The sequence below is a fragment of the Urocitellus parryii genome, chromosome 3 (genome assembly GCF_045843805.1).
Source record: "Urocitellus parryii isolate mUroPar1 chromosome 3, mUroPar1.hap1, whole genome shotgun sequence".
In the NCBI taxonomy this organism is placed as follows: domain Eukaryota; kingdom Metazoa; phylum Chordata; class Mammalia; order Rodentia; family Sciuridae; genus Urocitellus; species Urocitellus parryii.
The window spans coordinates 111,541,121-111,566,545 of NC_135533.1; the positions used below are offsets into that span (position 1 = coordinate 111,541,121).

Below are 25,425 nucleotides of genomic sequence, written 5' to 3' on the forward strand. Positions count from 1 at the left end.
AGCGCGTTACCGCTTGAGCCACATCCCCAGTCACTATTTTGTATTTCACTGAGTTGTTTAGGGCCTCACTGTTGCTGGCTTTGAACTTGTGATCCTCCTGCCTCAGTCTCCCGAGCTGCTGGGATTACAGGCGTGCAACATGATGCCCAGCCAAACCAGCAAGATCTTGAACTATGAGACAAAGATTGAACAGAAATGGTACATATAGCAGAAAAAAAAAATGAACACTGAACAGTATTAAAAAGACAGGAAGTAGGCAAGTGTGTTTACAACAAGAGTCATCCGAGGTACACAGGTAACAGGTTATTAGCTATAGAAGATTTGTTCAAATCCACCTCTAAAGAGCCCTACATGCCATGCTAAGGAGTTGGATCCATGTTCTAGGGCAATGATAAGCCAAGACAATGGTTTGGATTTAATAACTTAAAAGCAAAGCACAACTTTGTTTTTTCAATGAAAGGGAATTATAATTCCCTAAATTAAACAGATTTATAAGGCTATAATAAAGATACAGTAAGGGACAGATACTGCCGGATTAATATCCATACTGGAGAAAGATCTAGAAAAATCTTTAGAACTTGTTTTTCTAATTAAACTTCACACTTGTACTACTACCTCTAGTATTAAGAGGCATTAATTATCATATAAATATATACTAATTTTAAGAAAATTCAAAGACTCAAGTTTTCAATTTTAAAACTCCAGATTGGTAAGGGCTGTTTATTTTAGAAGAAATACTTGCTGCAACTCATTAACTCTCAATTTAAATACAAATTTCCAGGCACAGAACATTACCACAATTACATATGGAAAAAGTAACTCTCCCTATATCCTAATGAAGGAAAAATAAAATTAAAATTACACACACACACACACACACACACCATATTTAAAGACATTAAAATGAACAGAAAACTTCATCTAAGTAATTATGGACAAGACAGACTCCCCACCACCATCATCATTCCTGCTTCAAATCAGCAGAGAGAGAATATTGGAGGGGGGGTATAACTTACCAAATGAAGTTTGTACTGAAAACTTTTTCTATCAGAAGGTTTCACAAGGAAATCTGCAAAAGAAACACATTTTATAATGACAAATATTTTAAGAATCAAGATAGATTTCACTACCAGGTTTTTCTGTACAAGTTAGAACATATGATGGATTTTTCTTGCTGCAATAAAGACTGTTCAGAAAACACTCTTTATTGCAGCAAATAACCACAAATTTTATACTATTTAAATCACAGAATTAAGACCCAGCCAGGCCTTCGCATGCCTTCTGCAACAGTAGAAATATACAAAAAAGAGCTTTCCAGGAACCTCCTATTTTAGGGCTTTTCTTCAGTCAAGAAAGCATCATTTCTGACAGCTTGTCAAGGAAATCTCCGCAACTTAAAAGAACAGGTACGTTAAAAACTAAGGTCACAGCTACTCTGGTTTGGACTTCCTAGTTAAAGTTTTTGGTACATATAATTGCCTTCTACCAATGAATCTTTAAGAAAAAAGAAAGGGGCACAAAGAATTTGTTCTCTACTAGGCAACAATTCTGACCTTTACAGAAATAAAAGACATAATTGACCTAATTCCTTTGTGATTATTTCTCTCAATATTTATAGACACAATTCTTTTGAGCTGATGGTTTAAGTGACATGAAGTCATATATGTGAAGAAGAATATAATGAATACTGAAACTCTAAAGAATCAGAAAAAGAACTATTTCATTAGAAAATGAGGGTGGAATTCAAGGAAGCTAGCCAGCTATGTACGATATTCTAGTAACCTCCCAAGAAGACATATGTCCATCAGATAATTAGGGTTGTGGCCGGGTGTGATGGTGCACACCTGTAATCCCAAAGGCTTGGGAGGCTGAGAGAGGAGGATTGGGGATTCAAAGCCAGCCTCAGTAAAAGCTAGGTACTAAGCAACACAGTGAGACCCTGTCTCTAAGTAAAGTACAAAAAAGGGATGGGGATGTGACTAGTGGTCAAGTGCTCCTGAGTTCAATCCCCAGTACCTCCCCCCCCCAAAAAAAAATATAATTGGGGTTGTGGGGTGGGATTAAATTCAACACAAAATCACTACATCTAAGAATTATCTGACATGTTTTAGAAATTACTTATTCTGGCAGAAATATGTTCATTAAGTGTTCATGTAAAATTTCCACATAAAATTCCAAGAAATGAACCAAATAAAAAGACAGATTTAACGAAAAGGCTGAGACAGGTAGGCTTCAATTACAGCAAGGAATCTTCTTCCCAATAACCAAAATCAAACATCTTCTTGACTGGAAATAAGCATATCACTGTGAAACACCACCAGCAAAATACATTGCCCATGTCTCTAAGGACTATTTGTCACATAAGTGCCATGAGTCTAAAAGAAGCTCGGCGGGAGACAAGCGTGAGGCACTGGGTTTGATCCCCAGTACCACATAAAAATAAAATAAAGTAAAGGCATTCTGTCCATCTACAAAAAGGAAAAAAATTAAAAAGGTGACGAGCGCCTTCCTATGATAAAAGTCAGGTGTACCTCAAAGTAGTTATGTTTTGGGGCCTTGAACATAATTTTAATTTTAGAGCTAGAGAATTTAATATGGTTATGTTGGGTGAGGTAGGGGTTAATTAACTCTTAAATGTTAAAGTTACTCTTAAGTTCCATCACAAGGGAATACAAAAATTAAATCCTTCTGGCAAGATGCAGTAGCCAGCAGCTCCAGAGGCCGAGGCAGGAGGATCGCGAGTTCAAAGCCAGCCTCAGCAAAAGCAAGGCACTGAGAAACTCAATGAGACCCTGTCTCTAAATAAAATACAAAATAGGCTGTGGCAAAGTGGTCAAGTGACCCTGAGTTCAATTCCCAGTACCCAAAATAAAATAAATAAATCATTCTGAAGCTATCTGAATTAAGATGTAAGTTTTTTACCATTACATATTATACCATATGAATATGATTTTATCTATTGTAAGAGATAACCCTAAAGAATAAAAATCAACACAGTTGAATACTAGATACTATGACACAAGATGTTATCACACAGTTTGATCAGAGAAAGAAACCTAACACAATATACTCAATGAACTCTCTTTCTGGAAGATAATGAGGTTGACTATGAAAGTCATTGAGGCCCTGAGAAGGCCAAGAAGGAATGGACAAATTTAGTATCTACTCAGTATAGTTTGTGATTACCTATGTGCCACCTACCACACTAGCTTCAACAAGGGCAAAGAGGTACACCAATCTGGATGATTTATATAATCTTTTGAAGCCATTACATTTTTTAAAGAATTTAACCTTTTTTTTTTTTTATTTGCTTTTAGGCGGTGCTGAGGATCTGACCCAGTGCCTCAAACCCATGCTAGGCAAGCGTTCTACCACAGAGCCACAACTCCAGCCCCAACTTTTTAAAAAAAATTTTTAAGTTGTTGATAGAAATAAATGAATAAATAAAGATCTATGTGGTGCCGAGAATCAAACCCAGTGCCTCACACATGCCAGGCAAGTGTGCTACCACTGAGCCACAACCCCAATTTTTTAAAAAACATAAAAACTAATCAGTAAATATAAACAAGGGTCCCTCTCCTGAGAGAACCTACTCCTCTCCCTTTACTGTGTCCCCTTCTCTCCTTTCCAATAAACTCATGCCTATTATTCTGAAAAAATAAATAAAAAGGAAAAACTAAAACAAAGGCCAGGCATCCTAAAATGTTTGGGGGGGATGGGAGGGGGGACAGTGGAGAACTTTTTTTTTTTAACTGAAATACATTTTGAAAAATGGAGTAATTTTCAAATAGCCCTGTCACTTTTCAAATGCAGGATGTTAAGAGTTCAAAACTTTAAGAAGGCAAGCAACATTAAATAATTTTAAAACAATCTTATTTACTGTGGATATGAAAACAAATAGATCTTCTTGCACATGCACTGAATAGTTTAAAAAAAAACAGATTTGGAACACACTTTGAGTGTGGAGGCAATACTAAATAGTAGATCCGGGAATATTAAATTTTAAGAAATGATTTTACAGCAAGGCACAGTGACACAGACCTTAGTCCCAGCTACTTTAGAGGTTAAGATGGGATCACTTGAGCCCAAAAGTTCAGAACCATCCTGGTCAAATAGCTAGATCCTATGTAAAAATAAATAAATAAATAAATTTTTTACGAGATTAAAAAAAAAGCTTTACAACTGCCACTGGAAGGGATAATTTTTTTCTTTTCTCCTTATTTATGTCTATTAACTTTTTAGATATTCAAAACTAGGATACCTGTAGTAGGTTGGGTAGGATTCCTTGGTAGAGATGATTTAATCATTGGCATTAAGTCAAACACAAGCATTTATCATCTGGGTAAAGCAACTATGGCTTAAACTTATTCCCTCAAACTCAAGTTTCCTAAAAACCTTTACTGCTTAAGACAAGTATAACTAAAAATACAAACAAGGAGAAAATCAAAAACATTACTGCATCCACCTACTATGCTTAAGTGGTGAAAATTCATGCATTCAACAAATATTTTTGGATGGGAGGTACTACTCCAGACACTGGTGATGCAGCAATGAACAAAATTAAGTTCTAATCCTTCCGCAGCTGCCATTTTACTATCAACTACGATCTCATAGGCCTGATTGTTCACTGTTTGACTTTTTTCCCTATTTATACTTCGAAAACAATAAAACAAATTGGCAGTATTTAGTTCAATATGTAACTTTATGATCAGTGTACTACAGTTTTCTGCCAGCTGTGGGACACAGATAAGCAGTTAAAACATTATCATTTCCTAAACAAAAAACTACCTCTCTCTCTGGGGCCAAAAAACTACCTCCCTCTCTGGGGCAGGGGCGGAGGTTGGGGGGGCTTATCAAGTTGTGATTATAACATGAACTTCATGTTATAATCACATTTCTGTACCAAAAGAAACTATAGTGGTACCAAGACTCTTAAACCACTAACATTTATGATAATGTCACTATAATAAGCATAAGCTCGTGGAGCACAATGGCACATACCTATACTATAATCTCACTTAGTTGAGAGGCTGAAGCAGGATGACTGCAAATTCAAAGTCAATCTTAGCAACTTTACAAGACCCTATCTCAAAATAAAATTATAAGGGTTGCAGGGGCTGGAGTTGTGGCTCAGTGGTAGAGCATTTGCCTAGCATGTGTGAGGCACTGGATTCAATCCTCAGCACCACATAAAAATAAAAATATTGTGTCCATCTACAACTAAAAAAAAAATTTTGAATTTAAAAGGGTTGGGGATGTAGCTCAGTGATAGTTGCTGGACTAGCATGCACAGGCCCTGCATTTAAAAAAGGTAAAAGCTTTGTTTCAACAGATAATAACCAGAAGATCAATTCTGTCTGGTTCTGTACTACATTAATGGTGGCGTTTGGCCCATTTCTCATTTACATAAATGGACTTTTTTTATATATATATAAAATGTGGGAGAGGTTCTGAACACATTCCTCAAAGAAGGCTCTGCAAGAAAGAGAATTTCAAAGTCAGCTGGTAATCAATGTTTAAGGTCATTTTTCTTCATTTAGCCACTGAAATGCTAGCAAAAGTTTTTCCAAATGTGAACCCCAAAACATGAGAAATTAAACACAAAGTGATCATTGTGCTCTGATATTTTTAGACATTAAGATACTTCACAACACCTTATTGTTTTTCACATCAAGAAATAGGAAGTGGGAAGCCCCCAGTTATCAGAAAAGATTAACTATGATGAATTCAATAATAACTGGGTACCCTTTAAAACAATTTCACAACCACTTCTCTTTAAACTTAATCCTCATGGCAGGGGCAGGTGAGGGGACATATCAAGCATATATGATGACTTGATCACCAAAACAGATTAAAAAAATTTGTATGTGATTGGTTTTAAAGTGGGGAGGGTTAAGAATTCTTATTTCATTCTTTGTACTAAGGATTGAACCCAAAGGCGCTTAATGTGGGGATGAATCACATTCCCAGTCATCCCTCCCCACCTTTGTATTTTATTTAGAGACAGGATCTTGATGAGTTGCTTAGGGCCTTGCTAAATTGCCGAGGCTGGCTTTGAACTCATGATCCTCCTACCTCAGCCTCCTGAACTGTCGGTATTACAGGTATATGCCACTGTACCACGCAAGAATTTTTTTAAATTTAAGAAAGAATTTTGAGATAGTATATTCTGACTTGCTCTTTATAATCACTTCCATGCATAACAGGTTCACTTCATACTTGAACTCAAATATATTAAACTATTAATAGGATTATACGTAAGTTATATAAATAAACCATAATGTTATTTTTTAACTGCATGTCCAGAAGAAAGAACATGGGGTAGGCCTCATTTTACTACTGAAACTGAGAATTAAAAGTCTAATTTTATAAGGCAGTATTTTAAGTTCACCATCTAAAATAAAGAAATGTTCCCTATCTCCTAAAAGAAAAAGTTAAAACCTTTAGAGCAAAAGGAAATATTTAAGTCTTGGTTAATTAAGAAAAAAGATAGGAAATTCAGCAATCACTATAAGTTGAATTCAAAGGCAAGCAGATATGCACAACCATAATGCACCAATTTTAAAATGGAGGGAAAAAAAAACAAGCAAGATCAGAGTGCCAGAGGTAATTCAATACTTGTAATTGCTATGGAAAGATCAGAAAGACTAGCCACAAGCATTGGAAAAAGGTTTCCTGACTTTTGTTCCTTTTACTAGTTCCAAAGTCTACCTATGAGAAGGCAAATTCCTGTACACTCATTAATGCCCTGTTACCTGTTCTCAGTTAATCACTGATGAAGAGGAAAGAAATAATTGTGGTTCACAAGCCCTCCCTCTTTCCTCCCTACCTTGATCCAAATCAGAATCCTCACCAGCAATGCAGAGATCAAATCTTTTTTATTCAAATTCCAGAAATTCATAGAAACTTAATATTTCTCATTATAATCTTACAATGACTTCTGCCCTCTCTTAACATATATTTAACACTAAACCACTAAATCTGTACTTTTAACACTAGAAGGCAGGATGGACAAAGTTTTAATTGAATTTTCTTGGATTAAAAAACCAAAATGACCACTTCCGATGAAAATAATAAGTCATTTTATAGACTCTCAAAAAAAAAAAAAAAAAACAGTTTCTTGCTAAGGTGTAAATTAAGAGCTCCTTTTTCTTTTGTACTCAACAGACAAAAATTAACCAATGAGATAGGTAATAAACACCAAAAATTTGATTTTTTTTTAAAGAAAGTCAACTAAAATCCTAGGCAAAATTTATGATTAAAAACATATCAGGGCTGAGGATATACCTCAGTTGGCAGAGTGCTTGCCTCACATGCACAAGGCCCTGGGTTCCATCCCCAGCAAAACACACACACACACACACACACACACACACACACACACACAAAATCAATGTCATATTGAAACCTAACAAATTTACACTGCTATACCAATATGCTTTGCTTCTGAATTCTGCCATAAAGTAACAAAATAATCTCCAAACCCCACTCAACATTCCCCTTTCATCTCAGTTAACAGGTTTCTTTTCCAGAAAGATAACCTAATCTGAAAGTCAGCTTGCCTTAGGAACTCAAAAGCATGCCTGTGTATAAATAAGCATGTATATCCTATTTTGCCTAGATATCAGCAGTTGTCTATTTTGTTGAGATATTAAACATCAGTTTAGGAAAAATTTGGAAGGAAACTACACTTGAAAAATAGCTATCAGTACCCCACACCTAACCAATCTATACATTGTTTATGGGTATATAAATATCTTAGTAGGCATGCTAATGTTCCTCTCTTTTTTTGGTAAACAAACAGACTCTTAAAAGTTGTGGCTCCTTCTACTGGGTTTTATGCAGAGAAATAGGCATCAAAATGAACAAGGACCTGAAAGCTGAATGAAAATGCAGAGTCATCCTTTAAACACATGATTTAACATCAAAAAGAAAAAAACATTTTAATTGTGATAACAGTGTTTAAAAATTGAAAACTGTAGGGTCTGGGGCTGTGGCTCAGTGATAGAGCACTTGCCCAGCATGTGTGAGGCACTGGGTTGGATTCTTAGCACCGCATATATAAATGAATAAAATAAAGTCCACTGACAACTAAAAGGTATTGAATTTAAAAAAAAAAAAAAAAAAAACTATACACCTCCAGCCATCCAGGAACTAATTCAGAGAGGAAAAACAAAATTCAAAACATAAAGGCTGTGTGAAATGAAAAGTGCCTACCTACTCTTTTACTAAATAAAATTTATATTCTGGAAATTATGTAGGGGGCTACTCTTATTTCTGAAAATAAGCCAATAAAAACTCAACCTTAAGTAGCCACATATCACAGTGCAGGATCTGTTTACATAGTGAACTCAAATACTCTTATTTGGTGCTGGGGATCAAACCCTGGACCCCGAGAATGCTAGGCCAGTGTTCTATCACAGACCTACATCCCCAGTCCTCAAGTGGCTTTCTCAACAGTTCTCCTTAGATAATTAAATAGGCAAGAGACAGAAACTGTCAACCTAAATACCATCTTCAACTCAACACATTCCTAGAAAAAGAACCACCCTTTTAAACTAGCAATATTTATCTCATGTAAACAGAAGGATACATGTAACTGCCATCTACACACAGGAAAAAGTTAAAAAGAAGAATTCATCAACGTAAGAAAAGGAAGGCAAAATACTAAATTAAGCAAGGGCTAATAAAAAAGTTGGTAAGTGGGCTGGTGGTATGGCTCAGTGGCAGAGTGCCTGCCTCGCACATGTGAGGCAATGGATTCAATCCTCAGCACCACATAAAAATAAACCAAAAAAAAAAAAATAAAGATTCATCTATACTTTAAAAATAAATAAATAAATGAGTTGGTAAATACAAGGGATTTCTCTCTCGTGCTTTTAAATAACCACACTTAATTCAAGGAAATTCCAAAAAGCCTAGGTTCAAGCTGAAGATAAAAACCAAACTTTGACTTTAAAAACATTCTTAAACCATCATTTTGTTTAATCCATTAACCTGAAGGAAGGGAGCTTAAAAAAAAAAAAAGTCTACTAGTTAAATCATTTACGTTCATACTAAACATTTAACTACTGGTGAAATAGCTTCAATAAGATCAATACAGGCTGGGGATATGGCTCAAGCGGTAGTGCGCTTCCCTGGCATTTGTGAGGTCCTGGGTTCGATCCTCAGCACCACATACAAATAAAATAAAGATTTGTGTCCAGCGAAAACTAAAAAATAAAAAAAATATTTTAAAAAAATAAGATCAATAACTTCTCAAATATTCAGCTTCAAGAGAAAATTTTTTCTACTCACATAGAGTAATCTGAGTATACTGTTCATACAGAAAAAAACATAAGTACTATTCAATTTTTTTACAGAATTGGAATTTGTATTTCCAATAGTCATATGAACATAACTACTGGTAATATCACATGTTCCTAAGTCAACCTGAGCCTCTTCTTATGTTTCCTGAATTTTCCAACATGAAAAGTTTGTCAAAGGAGATTATATCTGAAAACACAGAAAAGAATAAAACTCAGTCCTCTATTAAACATCATGCCTATGATTGAACATATTATATACTACTTCTGTTTTTAGTCAACACACACACACACACACACACACTCAAATACAAAGAAATAAAAGAATCTTAAGAATTTACGCTTCTTTTCTGATGATTTACATCCAACAGTTTCCTGAGTTACATTTAAGCTAAATCCTACATTCTATAGTTATTTTTTTTTCAATAAAAATACTCTATTACTATTCGCTTCCATGTTGTGGTAAACATGCCACTGGTGATATGAGATAATTTAAATGGAACATACAGCAAACCCTTTAAAAGAAAAAAAATATATATATATATATTTATGCAAGTGAACACTGAAAAAAAATTCTACATTTTATTGAATCTGAGATGTCACTGAATTCAAAACACCATTAAATTCTTACTCCACTAAGGAAGAAAAAAATTCACCATTTCAACTCTAACCATTTTTAAGATGTATTCCCTTTGGGTATACAGATACTGCCAAAAAAAAAAAAAAACATGTAACTTATATAGTAGTGAGAGGTTTAGATGACACTGTTCTATATGCTAACACAAATTCTTTGGATATAGAAACTGCTATAACTGTATTTCCTCAGGATGCTTTCTGTGTTCCTTCTTTTATCTACATGAGACCTATTTTTCCAGCCCATTAACTATCTAAAAATCACTCATAAGCAGGCCTGACTGGGTCACATGTGTGTCAAGTCTTCCCTCAATTTTCTCTGGAGATTTTTAGCTACCAAAGAGCTCCCCACAGAACAACTCTCCTCTAGGCTGTCAACCTAGCACCTCCAACTACATATTTCCTAAACAGAATACATATCATCCTGCCTCTCTTCCCTACAAAAATTACCTTTCCCACATAGTGGAACGAGATGGACATCATTACCCTAGGTACACATATGATTGCACAAATGGTGCGTCTCTGCACTGTGTACAACCAGAGAATTGAAATGTTGCGCTACATTTGTATAGGATGGATTAAAATGCATTCTGCTCTCATGTACAAATAAGTAGAATAAAAATAATAATTTTAAAAATTAACCTTTCCCACTGGGATTCACTCATTCTAGCTCTTCCAGGCTAGAAACCATTTGACTCTACTTCCAATAAAATCCGATACCAATTTCCATTGCTTTCTTTGAAATGTTCAATTTCTAATTTCCATCTCACCAATTTCTATGTCACCACTCATTACCACTTGGTCTAAACAAATTGATTCTCAAACATTGTTGAATTAAATTTAATGAGAGCTTAATTACCATTACAACTGAACTTACAACAAAACTGGTTCTGATTAATTCTTCTTTTAACATCACCTAACATATCTTGTCAGTAGAAATTTCTCTAAAGAGTCCCTTCTTTAAAACATGCCCTATGGCATATCCAGATTGACCATGAGGCTGCTTTAAAATTTTTTACCCATGAGCTTTTCTCAATGCTATTACTTTTGCCTGATTTATCCATGAGAATAAAGTAGGATGTATAAGTCCTTATAATACTTCAATTCTTGACTTGAAAACTACCATCCCTACAAAAGCTTCCCTGCAGAGTTTACTATGGAAATTCAATAGAATTCATTTTGTTTGTAAGACTTACTACATGTTATCATAATTATTTACATTTCTATCTGTCCCACTTAGATAGAAAATGACCTGTCTAGAATGCAATCTAACTCAATATTTGAATCCAAAGGCATAGTGCTATTTCTTAAACATGAGGTATAGTAGATAAAAAAGAGCACAGATTCTGGCATCAAGATGGTTTGGGATGTGAATTATGGTTCCAAAATTTACTTATGTCACTTTGGGAAATATCACTGAGTTTTCTCACCTGTGAAATAGAGATAATATTAGAACACAGAGTTATTACATTAATGTCTTCAAATCAATGGTCAATGAATACTAATTCTATTGAAGAAGAAGAACTCTTTTCATATAAAAATAAAGATTTAGGCAAATAATAGAAATTAAAATTAACAAGGGCCTCTATTAACCTACCCATTCAATAGATATCTCAGACACTCCCACTGTCCATTTAAAGTCTCTAGGTTCTAGATTGTACCATAAATTTTTTCTTCACATAGAATAAGCTGTCAGGAAAGATTAGTTAAGTTTCCATTATTCATTATAAACTTTGAAAGTCCAAAATAATGAGATAATATATAATTTGTTAAAGCAAGAATTTTAGTCATAGGTATCCAAGGCCAAATAAGATATCACTTAACCAAGTAAGCCAAGCAACATTAACCACTATTCTCTACACATTCTCAATTAACTCTCAGGGTATTGTAGTATTCTTATAATAATTGCCACAATCCACAAGATCTCCCCCAATAAAGGACCTTCCCTTTCAGCAACAAGGTCTTCCTCAAATAAGGATCTTACTCTTCTCTAGGACATTCTATGTTCATTCCAAATTCCTTGCCATTGTTTATGCTATTTCCTATATACCTAGACTGCCTTTTCTCTACCAACCAGATTTTCATACCTCTTCTAGTATCCCAAGCCACTAAACTTTTACTGTAATTTTGCAGGTACATATGATTTAGCATTCTTTATTCTCCCGCATTCTTTTTCCCTCCCCACCCCCAACCCAAACTACTACAAGCTCCCTCAAGAGATATGCAAGATGATTAATTAATGAAATAATATTTAGCCTTCTCTAAGAGCTCTAGGATAGATATTCAAAATTCCTCTCATACACAATTAAAAATACCTATAAACCAGGTATGGTGGCTCATGCTTGTAATCCCGGCAACTCAGGAGGTTAAAAGGAGGATCAAAATTCAAGACCAACTTAGTGAGGCCCTGAGCAACTTAGGGAGACCCTGTCTCAAAGTAATAAATAAATAAATAAATAAATAAATAAATAAATAAATAAATAAATAAATAGATGGGTTGGGAAGGCTCAATGGTAGAGTACACCTGGGTTCAATTTCTTGCTTAAAAAAAAAAAAAACAACTAGAGCTATAGGTGCTGAGAGAAGTAGGACACAATTATAATCCTAGGGGGCAATTTAGCAAGACCCTGACTCAAAATAAAAAGTTTTAAAAGATTTTTTAAAGACTGGGGAGGTAGTCCATTGCCAGTAAAACATCCCTGGGTTCAATTCCCCAGTACTGTTTTAAAAAATAAAAATAAGGGGCTGGGATTGTGGCTCAGCGGTAGAGCACTCGCCTAGCATGTGCAAGGCCCCTGGATTTGATCCTCAGCAACACATAAAAATAAATAAATAAATAAAATAAACATATTGTGTCCAACTACAACTAAAAAATAAAATATTTTAAAAAATAAAAATAAGAAGCAGCTACAGGTGAAAATTCTCATTATAATCCATAGAACTGGAGAGCTTTCTTTCTTTAAATATATTTTTAGTTGTAAATGAACACAATACCTTTATGACTTTTATTTACTTTTAAGTGGTGCTGAGGATAGAACCCAGTGCCTCATGTGTGAAGCAAGTGCTTCACTACTAAGCCACAACCTCAGTCTCAGAAATGGAGTGCTTTCTACTTTTCATGTTCTAGCATTAAGCCAATAGATAATATATGATCATAATTAAAAATAAACTGTCATTTCTCTAATATGCATAAAGATTTTAAGAAATGGAAACCAGGCTAAAATGTTAGTCCTCATCTTTTTTTCAGTAGTGGTTTAAAAAAAAAACTGTCCTAACTAGTATTAATAAAATACCATTTTTATAAGGATGGCCTTTGTAAAAATAAAAATACTTTTTTAAAACAAAGATAAAGAATATGAAAGTTACAAAAGTAACAGCAAGATGGTGGTCTTATTCCTCTCTAAACTCTATGAAGCCACCATATAAAATTAGAAGGCCTTACAATCTTGCTCTGATTAGACCATTCCTTTTTATGTTCCATTCTTTGGGCAACAAATTTGCTTCAGCTCAAAAAATGACTTCCGCTGGGCATGCTGGTGCACACTTGTAATCCCAGTAGTTCAGGAGACTGAGGGAGGAGGATCAAATGTTTGAAGCCAGCCTCAGCAATGTAGTGAGGACCTGAGCAACTTCGCAAGACTGTCCCAAAATAAAAAATAAGGGTTAAGGATGTGACTCAGTGGTTAAGTCCCCCTGGGTTCAATCCCTGAAAAAATAAAGACTTTCCTGTCCCTATCCTTTCTCAATCTTCCTTGAATTGACAAAGGACTATAGTTTCTTTCAACTTAAGACAACTTTTCAATCTTATGTATTTATTTAATGCTTTCTGGTAACTGGCAGAGAACCTGAAAGGTACTGTATGCACATGAATAACTGACTCCATAGCATCAGAAAGCATTGTAATCCATGGTATGCTAGCCCCCACAAAAAATAATTTATATCTACTAAGTTTTTTTAAATATAAAAAACACTTTTTTTGCATTACAATTTTTAATACACATATACACCACAATTTTTCATATCTCTGTTTGTACACAAAGTATGTTGAGACCCAATTCAAGTCTTCATACATGTAGTTTATTTTTGTTGTTTTTTTTTTATTGTTGGTCGTTCAAAACGTTACATAGTTCTTAATACATATTTCACAGTTTGATTCAAGTGGGTTATGAACTCCCAATTTTACCCCGTATACAGATTGCTGTATCACATCAGTTACCCTTCCATTTATTGACATAATGCCTTTCTAGTGTCTGATGTATTCTGCTGTCTGTCCTATTCTCTACTATCCCCCCTCCCCTCCCCTCCCCTTTTCTCTCTCTACCCCTTCTACTGTAAATCATTTCTTCCATTTGTATTGTCTTGTCTTACCCCTCCTTTCCTCTTATATGTCATTTTGTATAACCCTGAGGATCGCCTTCCATTTCCATGCGATTTCCCTTCTCACTTTTTTTCCCTCCCACCTCTCAACCCTGTTAATGTAAACCTTCTTCTCAAGCTCTTCGTCCCTACCCTGTCCTTTTTTCCTCCCCTTATATCAAAGGAGTCATTTGGTATTTGTTTTTTAAAGATTGACTAGCTTCACTTAGCATAATCTGCTCTAATGCCATCCATTTCCCTCCAAATTCTATGATTTTGTCATTTTTTAGTGCAGAGTAATATTCCAAAACAAAGTACATGTATAAAGGCATGGATTGGTATGAACAGACTTTATATACAGAGATACGAAAAATTGTGCTCTAAATGTGTAATAAGAATTGTAATGCATTCCACTGCTGTCGTATATTTATAAAAAAATAAATAAAATCAATAAAAAATAAATAAATAAAAAATAAAATAAAAAACACACTTTTATAAGAACAGAGACAAAAACACTCCCAATCAAGCAACACACAAGCTTAATTTCACATTAACAATCCGAGTGTAACCAGCTATAAAACTCGTATTATTGGCAGTTACCTTTTATTAAGCACTTCCCAATGTCAAGCACTCTTGAAAAGCTTCACACACACACACACCACACACACACACACACACACACACACACACACCCATACATATATTATAATATGTATTATATTCCCATTTAACCCCACAATAATCCTATGGGGTAGTGTTCCTTATTTACTATTTACAGCTGAAAAAAATATACAGAAGAAAGGAAGTTTCCTGCCCACATCAGCTAAGTAGAAAAACAAGAACTCAAACACAGGTATTCTGACTCCATAATTTATATTGTAAATTCATTCTATTCCATACCACTCAATTAAGTAAGTTCACTATTTTGGCTAACCTTGACATTAAGTAATACTGCTCACAGAGAAAAGCAAATAGGAAGCCCTTAAATATTGACTATAAATTTCTTATATACACACACACACACACACACACACACACACACACACACGCACACATATATATAATGTAATACATTATATATATATTATATATATGTATATGGTAGTTGGATACAATACCTTTATTTATCCATTTTTATGTGTTGCTGAGGATCAAACCTAGCACTTTGCACATGCTAGGCGAGCGCTCTACCACTAAGCTTCAAACCCAGACCTTACACGTCCTACTTTTATTTATACAGATTCATTCTCCCACAAAACAAGATTTTCATCAATAATTTACTATCATCCAAAGTATATTATTTACTATCTATCTTCCTAAAATCCTATACTCTTTACAATCCCTTCTCATTTAACAAGATAATTCTGAACTAATTCCAAGGGCTGAATAATTATCTGTGAACGTAATGAATATAGTCCCTATTTTATCATCTATATTACTGATAAGAGGATTAAATAATAGAGAGTCTAAATGTAATCCTTTTATAAAACTAACCCATATCTTTCTCCCACCCATCTGAAAAAAAAAAACAGTAACAATGAAAGTCACATACTGTTATGTTTGGACTATTTAGCAATAAGGTATATTTTCATCCTTATGGATGAGCATGCTGCTCTCAATAATTAAAACCTTTCCTAAAGTAAAAACATATCCATTGCTTGTCTCTGTTGCACAGATCTGTTCCCATTATAAGATATGAGGTCAAACAAATTGTATTTCAAAGTTATATGGTTTATTATTTCACCTTTAAGGTCCTAAAAAATTTATCATTTAACCAGATATCTTTTTCCAAAAATTTTATTAAGAAATAACTGACAAACTGCACATATTTAGAGTGTACATATTTCCATGTTTAAACTGTGGTAAAACATGTCTAATATTTACAATTTTAAACTATACACTTAAAAATGGTTAAAAGTTTTAAGTACATTCACACCACTGTGTAACCACTGCCCCTATCTATTTCCAGAACTTTTTCATCATCCCAAAGTGCAACTCTACACCCATTAAATTATAACTTCACATTATTTCTTCCTCAATTTCTGGTAACCACCATTCTACTTTGTTTCTATGAATTAGTCTATTCTAAGCTTGTCAAATAAGTGAACTAATGGTATTTGTTCCTTTACGTCTTTAGCTTTTAGCATTATTTTCAAGGTTCCTCTATATGTAGCATGTATCCGCATTACATTCTTTTTTCAGACTTAGTATTATTCCATCCCAACAAAATATAGCACATTTTGTTGGTTAATTCACCTGCTGATGGACATTTAGGTTCTACCTTTTGGTTACTTTGAATAATCCTATGAACAATGGTGTCCAAAAATCTGTTTGAGTTACTGATTTCCCTTATGTTACCCATACCAAGAAGCGGAATTGCTGAATAATTATTTTACCTTTATTTTAACTATGTTGTTTTCTATTGTTGAACTGTAGTTCTTTATATAGAATAGATATTAATTTCTTGTTAGATACATTTAAAAACATAATTTGCAAATATTTCCTCTTTTGATTTGCCTTTTCACTCTATTAAGTACCTGGTGATGCACACAAGTTTCTAATTTTGATGAAGTTCAATTATTTTTTTCTTTTGTTGACTGTTTCTGGTGTTATATCCAAGAAATCATTGCCAAGTGCAATGTCATGGCAATTTTCCCCTATTTTATCCTAAGAATTTTATAGTTTTAGCTCTTGTATTTAGGTATTTGATTCTAATTACCCAGCTACCTTTAAAAGCCCACATACCATGCTTTCAAAACAGGTGAGACTTACTAGACTTTGTTATAGAAAGAGACAGGAAGGTATGTATACAAAGATGTTAAATTTTGTTCTATTTATGATTTTTAAATGGAAAAAGGTAAATCTCTATATTAAGACAATGGAATATTATACCCTTCCAAACAAAGGAGTGGGAAATGACCCAGGTTAACCAAATCATAACCTATTCCCTTGACCATATCACCCAGAAGGGAACCAATCAGAATCCTTCTCTCCTAGAACTATGGTTCCCCAGTTGTGCACTAAGGCACACTGGGATACTACAGTAATTTCACAGGGACATTACAGGATTGCATTAATTTTTTAGGGAAAGAGCAATAATTGACATCTACTGGATGATACAAACTACATCTGAGGTAATTCACAGTTTCAAAATTAGCTCACAAAACATTCTTTTCAATAATATCATTTCCTTGAGAAGCTGGGTTTTTAGTAGCTTATCTGATAAAAAGCAAGTACCCCATAAAATCAATGTGGAACAAGAAACTAAAGTGCTAATGTCTAATATGATTCCAAGGATACAGAATTTGTACAATATCCAACAGGCACACCAATGAAAAAATTTTTTTTCAAATTATGTGTATTAATTTTTCAAATAGCTATTATTAGAATATGAATATTTAAGTTGTTTAGGCCTCACTACTTAATAAAAGGAACTACTAGTTATTTCTTTGGTCTAGTGATGCCACTGAAACAATCAGACACTAGAAGGAAGAAGGGAATTTGAACTGTACATCACAAACCAGGGGAAGCCTGAAAGAATGGCACTAATGCCCCGAGAGATGCAAACCTATCATATTTGAGACACTACACCTCCACTTCTAGTCCTCAAGATCCCCAAGCTGCCTGTTTCAGTTCTTCTTTCAATTATGTAAGATGTTTCAGTATGGTGCCAATAAATCCATCATTTCCCCTTTGGTTTATTTGTTGAAGCTCTTGAGTTTGTCATCAATAACAAAGTCCTGAAAAACAAACCATATCTGAATCAAATGTATCAGGTTTTATAAAAACAACCAGAGACAGGATTAGAAAATTACTGTAATTCCAATACAAATCTTTGTTTACTATTTTCTGTATCAACTAAACACAGGATACTTTTCCTATCTGAATGCATCACAAATTTTAGTTTTTAACGTTATAGAATTTTTGACAAAAATACTCATTTGAATAAGTTTTTATAACCACGGTAATGTAAGTTATAAATTATTTTCTCCTTACACTAACATTAGAAATCAGGATTGGGGGGTAGGCCAGTAGTAAGAGTGCTCACCTAGCATGTTCAAGGGTTCAATACCTGGGTTTGATACCCAGCACAGAATCACAGAAAAATAAATGAAAAGAAGAAAATTAGGCAATATTCTAAATGATCCAGAATTCTAATCTACTCAAAAATTACAGCTTCAAAGAACAAAAAACAAATGAAACATTCTATGATACAAATATTAAAAGAAGTCATATATTTTCTTAACATTTAAACAACTCATTTCCAGAAATAAATTTATGTGAATACTGTACTGACTTTATGGAGAAATCTGCTATCATTATAATTCACACAAGTGACTTCAGCAATGAGCATACTTTATATATAGTTCATTAATTTTAACTGATGATCATTCATTCATTTTAACTGATGATCACCCATTGTAAATTATGACTGAAATAAAACTGTATTTAACAAGTACAAGTAAACACGTCTAAAAATGAGAAAACTAAATCAGAAATCTACCAATTAAAAATACAATTACAACTAATCTAAGAGTTTGTACAGATTTACTAACAATACAGTTTTATTAGGATGAAAAGTAACTTCTTAGCTAGCTAATATGTCACAAATCTACTCTTCTGGTATTCCACCTGGTCACACTAGCTTAAAAAAAAAAAAAATCCTAACAATGAACTTACTCTTTATGTCCATCTTGAAGAACACAATCTACCATTTTGCTTCCCTACAGTATCCATATTCATTTTTATCCTGTGTATTCATATTCCTTGTTCAAAAAAAGTTGAAATTTCTCTAACTGATCTGACACTTTGTATATATTCAGGTATTTGGCACTCCTCTGTAACATCAAGTGTAAATGTTTTACCCCCATAACTTATATTTGACTGTATTTATATTCCCCCTAGACAAATGCTTATGTTTATGGAGCACTGTTTATAATTTATTGCCTACTTATATTATTTAAATAGTTAAAATTTAAACATTTAAAAAAAACCTTCCCTAAGAGTAACTGTAATCTTATATGAGACTGACTAAAATTTCTAGGGTGAAATATACAGGTCAGTGTTTTAAAGTTAAATAGACATCTCTGAAGACTATCATTAATACGCATTTAAACCTCCCCAAGAAGGAAACTGGGTTATTCAACCTATTGGGTTGTAAAAGATCCTACAGGTCTAAAGATGAAGAAAGAAAGAAACAAACATTAGACATTTACTTGAGAGAAAAAAATAGATGGAGACAGAATTCAGTAATCTGGATTATGTTTGAAGTAAAGCAACTGGGGTTTGTAAACAGTCCATTAGTGTCTTTCTCTGTCAGGAAAGAAGAAAAGGGGGGAAATTAGAGTAGGAAGTGAAGAAAGAAGGAAAAATCCAGCTCCCAGGGTAAAAAAAAAAAATAGAATAAACTGATCTTTTTATCATGTTATCTATGCACAAATTTAGGTTAATCATTTCTCCCTCCCCAATGCAAACTATGAGTTTCCTAGTTATCCAATAAACCTCTGCTTTTAATCTTCTCCATGTATTTAAATCAGTTCATACACAACTACTTTTATAAACGTTGTAACCCTAATGCTTTGACAACCTATTTTCTAAATTATTCCTATGCTATCCAATAAGCAGATATAAGGGCCCCTCCAAGTTTCTTTAAAATTCTACTTTCAGAGTCTGGGGTTGTGGCTCAGCAGTAGAGTGCTCACCTAGCATGTGCGAGGCCCTGGGTTTGATCCTCAGAACCACATCAAAATAAATAAACAAAAATAAAGTATTGTGTCCAACTACAACTAAAAAATAAATATTTTTTAAAAATTCTAATTTCATTTCGAGATTTCATGTAACCTGAACAGAAAAATAATTTGTCAAACATTATTATAAAATATTTTGGGTTACCACTGGAATGAAATGGCAATTTTCAGTAGATTCATTCCATTTTCATTCCAGCACTGCTACATGTTTCTCCTGCTTCCATTCTTTACCTAGTGCTTCTCAACCGAGTAATAGAAGGATCAAGCCGCTTTTCACTATAAAACCAATATTATACAAGTTGAAATATCTTTGATCTCAGGATGAAGTCAAAAAATACACTTGCTCAATATTTCACGGACTACCTAAACATTACGCTTCGACCTCTAACACATCCATTCACACCACCCTGACACCAGTGTATCTTATAACTGCACGTAACTCTCTTAAACTCTACCCAAGTAGTTAAAAGCTCAATCTTTCACTGAAATTCATACACACAAATCTCATTACAGAATTCCAAGCAGAAAGCCAAAATATTGGTTATAACACTTCCAACAAAACCAAAGTACAGGCTAAGTACCCCATACCCGAAATGCTTAGGAGCAAACATGTTTCAGATCCTGGAGTTTTTCCGAAATTGGAATATTTACATAGACTTTACTATTTGAACATCCCTAATCTGAAAATTAAAAATTTGAAATACTCTCCTATCTGAAATGCCAGCAAAGTTTCAAACTTCAGAGCATTTTGGTTTCAGATTTGAGATTCTCAGTCTAAATCAAATCAGCACTCCTGTGGAGGACAAGATGCTGAATTTTTTAAATCAAATATATTTTAGAATACATATTTTAATATATATTAAAATATATTTTCTTAAAAACAAAGATCTGCTGGGCATAGAGGCACATGCCTGTAATCCCAGCAGCTCAGGAGGCTGAGGCAGCAAGTTCACGAGTTCAAAACCAGCCTCAGGAACTTAGTGAGGCCCTAAGCAACTTAGCAAGACCCTGCGTCTCAAAATAAAAAATAAAAAAGGGCTGGAGACCTGGCTCAGCGGCTAAGCACCCCTGAGTTTAATCCCCAGTACACCAAAAAAAGAAGAAAGAATTATATGGGACAGTAAGCTCTTACCAAAAATCAAATTCTTGATATGTGGAAGGAGAAAACCCTACTCAGGCAAGTTCATCGCAAGGTAATACTAAAATCTTCCCAGATTTTCAAAAATTTAAAATATTGAAGATAGCAAGTGTTTATGATGATGTGAACCAAGAAGAATTCTTTTTTTAATATTTTAAATATTTATTTTTTAGTTGTACACAATACCTTTATTTTGTTTATTTATTTTTATGTGGTGCTGAAGATTGAACCCAGGGCCTCATGCATGCAGGGTGGGCACTCTACCCCTGAGCCACAACCCCAGTCCAAGAAGAATTCTTACATACTGCCATTGGAAATGTGAATTAACAAAACACTTTGGGAACCAACAAAACATGAAAGTTAAAGATAGATAAATACTGCAGTCTCAGACTAGGGTTGTAGCTCAGTGGTAGAGCATGAGCCTAGCACATGTGAGTCCCTGGGTTTAATCCTCAGCACTGCATAAAAATAAATAAATAAAAGTACTGTGCCCAACTACAAGTAAAAAAAAATTAATATTTTTTTTTAAAAAAAGAGAAATACTGCAGTCTGGCAACTCTGTTCCTCAGTAATACACTGAGAATTTACACGAATATTTATAGCAACAAACCTAGAAACATCCCAAATGTCCAACAACAATAACATTAATAATGTGTACTATACGTTGTATCTCAACGGTAGAGCACTTGCGTAGCATGTGTGAGGCACTGGGTTCAATTCTCAGCACTGCAAATAAATAAGAAATATTGACAGCTAATATTTTTAAAAAAAACTAGAGCAATATGCAACAACCCATAGAAACATGAAAAAGAAAAATATATACAGTATGTTTTTGTTCAAAAACAAGAAAAACTCCTCTTTGTTAGGGATGTACACAAGGGTAACAATACAAATAAAAGCTAGTAATTAAAAAAAACACTAAGGACAATAGTAACTACTAAAAGAGTAAGAGAGATGATTAACAAAAAACAGAGATGGGTTAGTCTTCTTCTGATTGCTTGGCAGTGACATAAGTATTCACTTCAGAATCGTGCATTACACTGTACATCTGCATTTCATGCATTTTATGTTACACTTCACTATAAAAAGTGTTCTAAAAAAGACAACTTGGGAAAAGAAATAAATGCATGGGAATGATAACGAGTCTGTGATGGCATAAGTTTTGGATCAAGGGAAAGATATTTAAAGGCTTCAACCAATTCTGGAAGAAGAACAGGGTTTAATTGGTTAGAAGAGGGAAAAAAGCAAATTGACTTTCAAGGCAACAAAGCAAAGCAGTTCCCAAAACTTTAATATGCCACAGAAGTAAGAAATGGTGTCTCATTTCCAAAAGTCATGTTGCCAGAAGCCACAGATGTCCTAAGGATAATAGGATTCTTTTGTAAGAACATAAATACTATCCGTCTCCAACTCAGTTCAATATCTCCCAATGCATTCTGTATTTCCTTATGGGTTATAAAGAAAAGACAGCAAACTCAAGATTTTTTGTCCCACAGTGATCAGAAACATGACTTCAAGTGAGGATACATGGTGTAGAATAACGGTGTAGAATAAACATTACAAAATTAACATACAAGTCAGAAAAAAAAAATTTACCTGAAACAACAAGTTCTCATGGTAAAGAGGATACATATATGAAGATAAATACATCATTAATGCCTGCCTTCTCTGACAAGCTCATCTTGCTGAACACACTTCTCTCCAAGACGTCAGGCAAAATTCCTTAGAAGAGCTAAAACCATCACTAACTTTTACATTTATAGGTACTAAAAACAGTGGCAAAGGTAAACAAGAAAAACACACTTATGGGCTGGGGCTGTAGCTCAGTGATAGAACATCTGTCTCACATGCGTGAGGCACTGTGTTTGATCCTCAGCACCACATTAAAAAAAAATGAGTAAATAAAGATATTGTGTCCATCTACAACTAAAAATATATTTTTTAAAAGAAAAGAAAAACACACTTATCTTTGGGCTCACAAATGAATAAAATCGTATTCTCCTTAGATATAACTAGAAGTACATGTATGATTACCAATCAGAGACTGATTTCAGAGAGGCCTTAGACCTACTGAAGCATCGATCCAGCAGAGAATGATGCCAAATTAAGAAGTATCAACTAAAAAACAGGCTTTTGAGAATGTATACCATCATTCAATGACTTTAAATCCTTTATATATACTTATGAAATATATTTTGATGTCTACTTGAGATCAAGAATTATATGTAGTAATATGATTCACCTACTTTATATTCTACGGACTAGCTTTTTATTTAAAAAAATTAAACGTTATTTGAAAGAAAAAAGTAAACAAGCACAAAAAGGAGAAAACAAAGAGCTCCTGAGCCTCAGAACTATGATCAAAGACAATGGATGTCTTGGTACTCAGCAGGCATTCAACTGATACTCACAGCCATTTAAAGTGCCAGGAGCTGGGGATATTGCTCAATAGTATAGTGATTGCCTAGTCTGCAGAAGGCCCTAGGTTCAAACACACACAAAAAAAAAGTTAAAAAAAGGGGGGGGGGCTGGGGATGTGGCTCAAGAGGTAACGCGCTCACCTGGCATGCGCGGGGCGCTAGGTTCGATCCTCAGCACCACATAAAAATAAAATAAAGATGTTGTGTCCACCGAAAACTAAAAAATAAATATTAAAAAATTCTCTCTCTCTTATCTCTTTTTTAAAAAAAAGTCAACATCCTCCAAAGAAACATGATTCAGCACTGCTAAGGATCTTAAAATTGCAAATCCAATTGAGATACAAGATAAAGCTAAAACATTAGTAGAAATGATTACCAAGATGACATAGAAAAAGACAACAAAAGCTTAATCTAATATCAAAACTTAAACAACAACAACAAAAAAAAAAAAAAAAAAAAAAAAACCTCAACTCAAAATGGATCAAAGACCACAGAATTTAGACCTGAGACTATACAAGTCCTAGGAAAAAAACATAGCATCAACACTCTAAAGCTCAGGAAATAATGCCATGAGTTAATAAGTGTGACAGCATCAAACTAACAAGCTTCTGTACAGCAAAGGAAACAATAAGGAATGTGAAGAGAACCTACAGAATAGGAGAGAGACCTTTGCTAGTTTCTCTGACAAAGGATTAATATCTAAAATATAGAGAGAGCTCAAAAAACTTTACATCAAAAAAATAAATAAATAACCTACTTAATAGGCAAATGAATTAAACATACTTTTCTATTTTTTTTTTTTTTAAGAGAGAGTGAGAGGAGAGAGAGAGAGAGAGAGAGAATATTTTTAATATTTATTTTTTAGTTCTCGGCGGACACAACATCTTTGTTGGTATGTGGTGCTGGGGATCGAACCCGGGCCGCACGCATGCCAGGCGAGCGCGCTACCGCTGAGCCACATCTCCAGCCCCAAACATACTTTTCTAAAGAAATACAAATGGCCAACAAATATGTTGAAAAAATGTTCAACATCATTAGCAATTAGAGAAATGAAATCTAAACTACATTGAAATTTCATCTCATACCAGTCAGAATGGCAGTCATCAAGAATAAAATAATAAATACTAGAGAGACTGGAGAAAAAAAGAACACTTTTACACCATTGGTAGGACTGTAGATTAGTAAAACCACTATGGAAATCAAAGTGGAGACTCCTCAAAAGACTAGGCATGGAACCAACATATGCCCAGCTAAATCACTTTTCAGTATTTATCCTGAAGAATTAAAGTCATCTTACTATAGTGATACATGCATACCCGTGTTTACAGCAGCACAATTCATAATACCCAAACTATGGAATCAGACTAGGTATGCATAAACAGAAGAATGAATAAAGAAAATGTGGTATATGTACACAATGGAGCTTTATTTGGCCATAAAGAAAAATGAAAATGTCACTTGCAGGGAAATGGATGGGACTAGAGACTATAATGTTAAGTGAAGTGAAGTTAAACTCAGAAGGTCAAGTCTTATGTTTTCTCTTATATGCAGAAGCTACAGAGGGAAAAGGGAAACAAAGATGGAATAAATCTCATAAAATTCAAAAAGAGAGATGGGTAGACAAAAGGGACCGAGGGGTAAGAGGTGGGGAGGGAAGGAGGGCAGAAGTGCTGGAAAATGATATTGGCCAAATTATATTGTTATATCGTGTGCCTGCACAAATATGTAACAATAAATCCCCTCATCTACAACAACAAGGCGCCAATAAAAAATGTGGGGAAGCCGGGCATGGTGGCACACACCTGTACTCCCAGCAGCTCAAGAGG

The 25,425-nt window shown here is 34.2% G+C and overlaps 1 protein-coding gene across 10 annotated transcripts in view; it reads right to left on the reverse strand.

The window, feature by feature from the left end:
- Positions 1 to 25,425, reverse strand: part of LOC113200070 (phosphatidylinositol-3,5-bisphosphate 3-phosphatase MTMR3) — a 143,082-nt gene that overhangs the window by 57,111 nt on the left and 60,546 nt on the right. For all 10 annotated transcript variants that reach the window (XM_077796006.1, XM_077796005.1, XM_077796013.1 and 7 more), the window contains exon 2: positions 1,017 to 1,069. The gene's annotated coding sequence lies outside the window, so the exon portion shown is untranslated. The remainder of the gene's footprint in view (positions 1 to 1,016; positions 1,070 to 25,425) is intronic.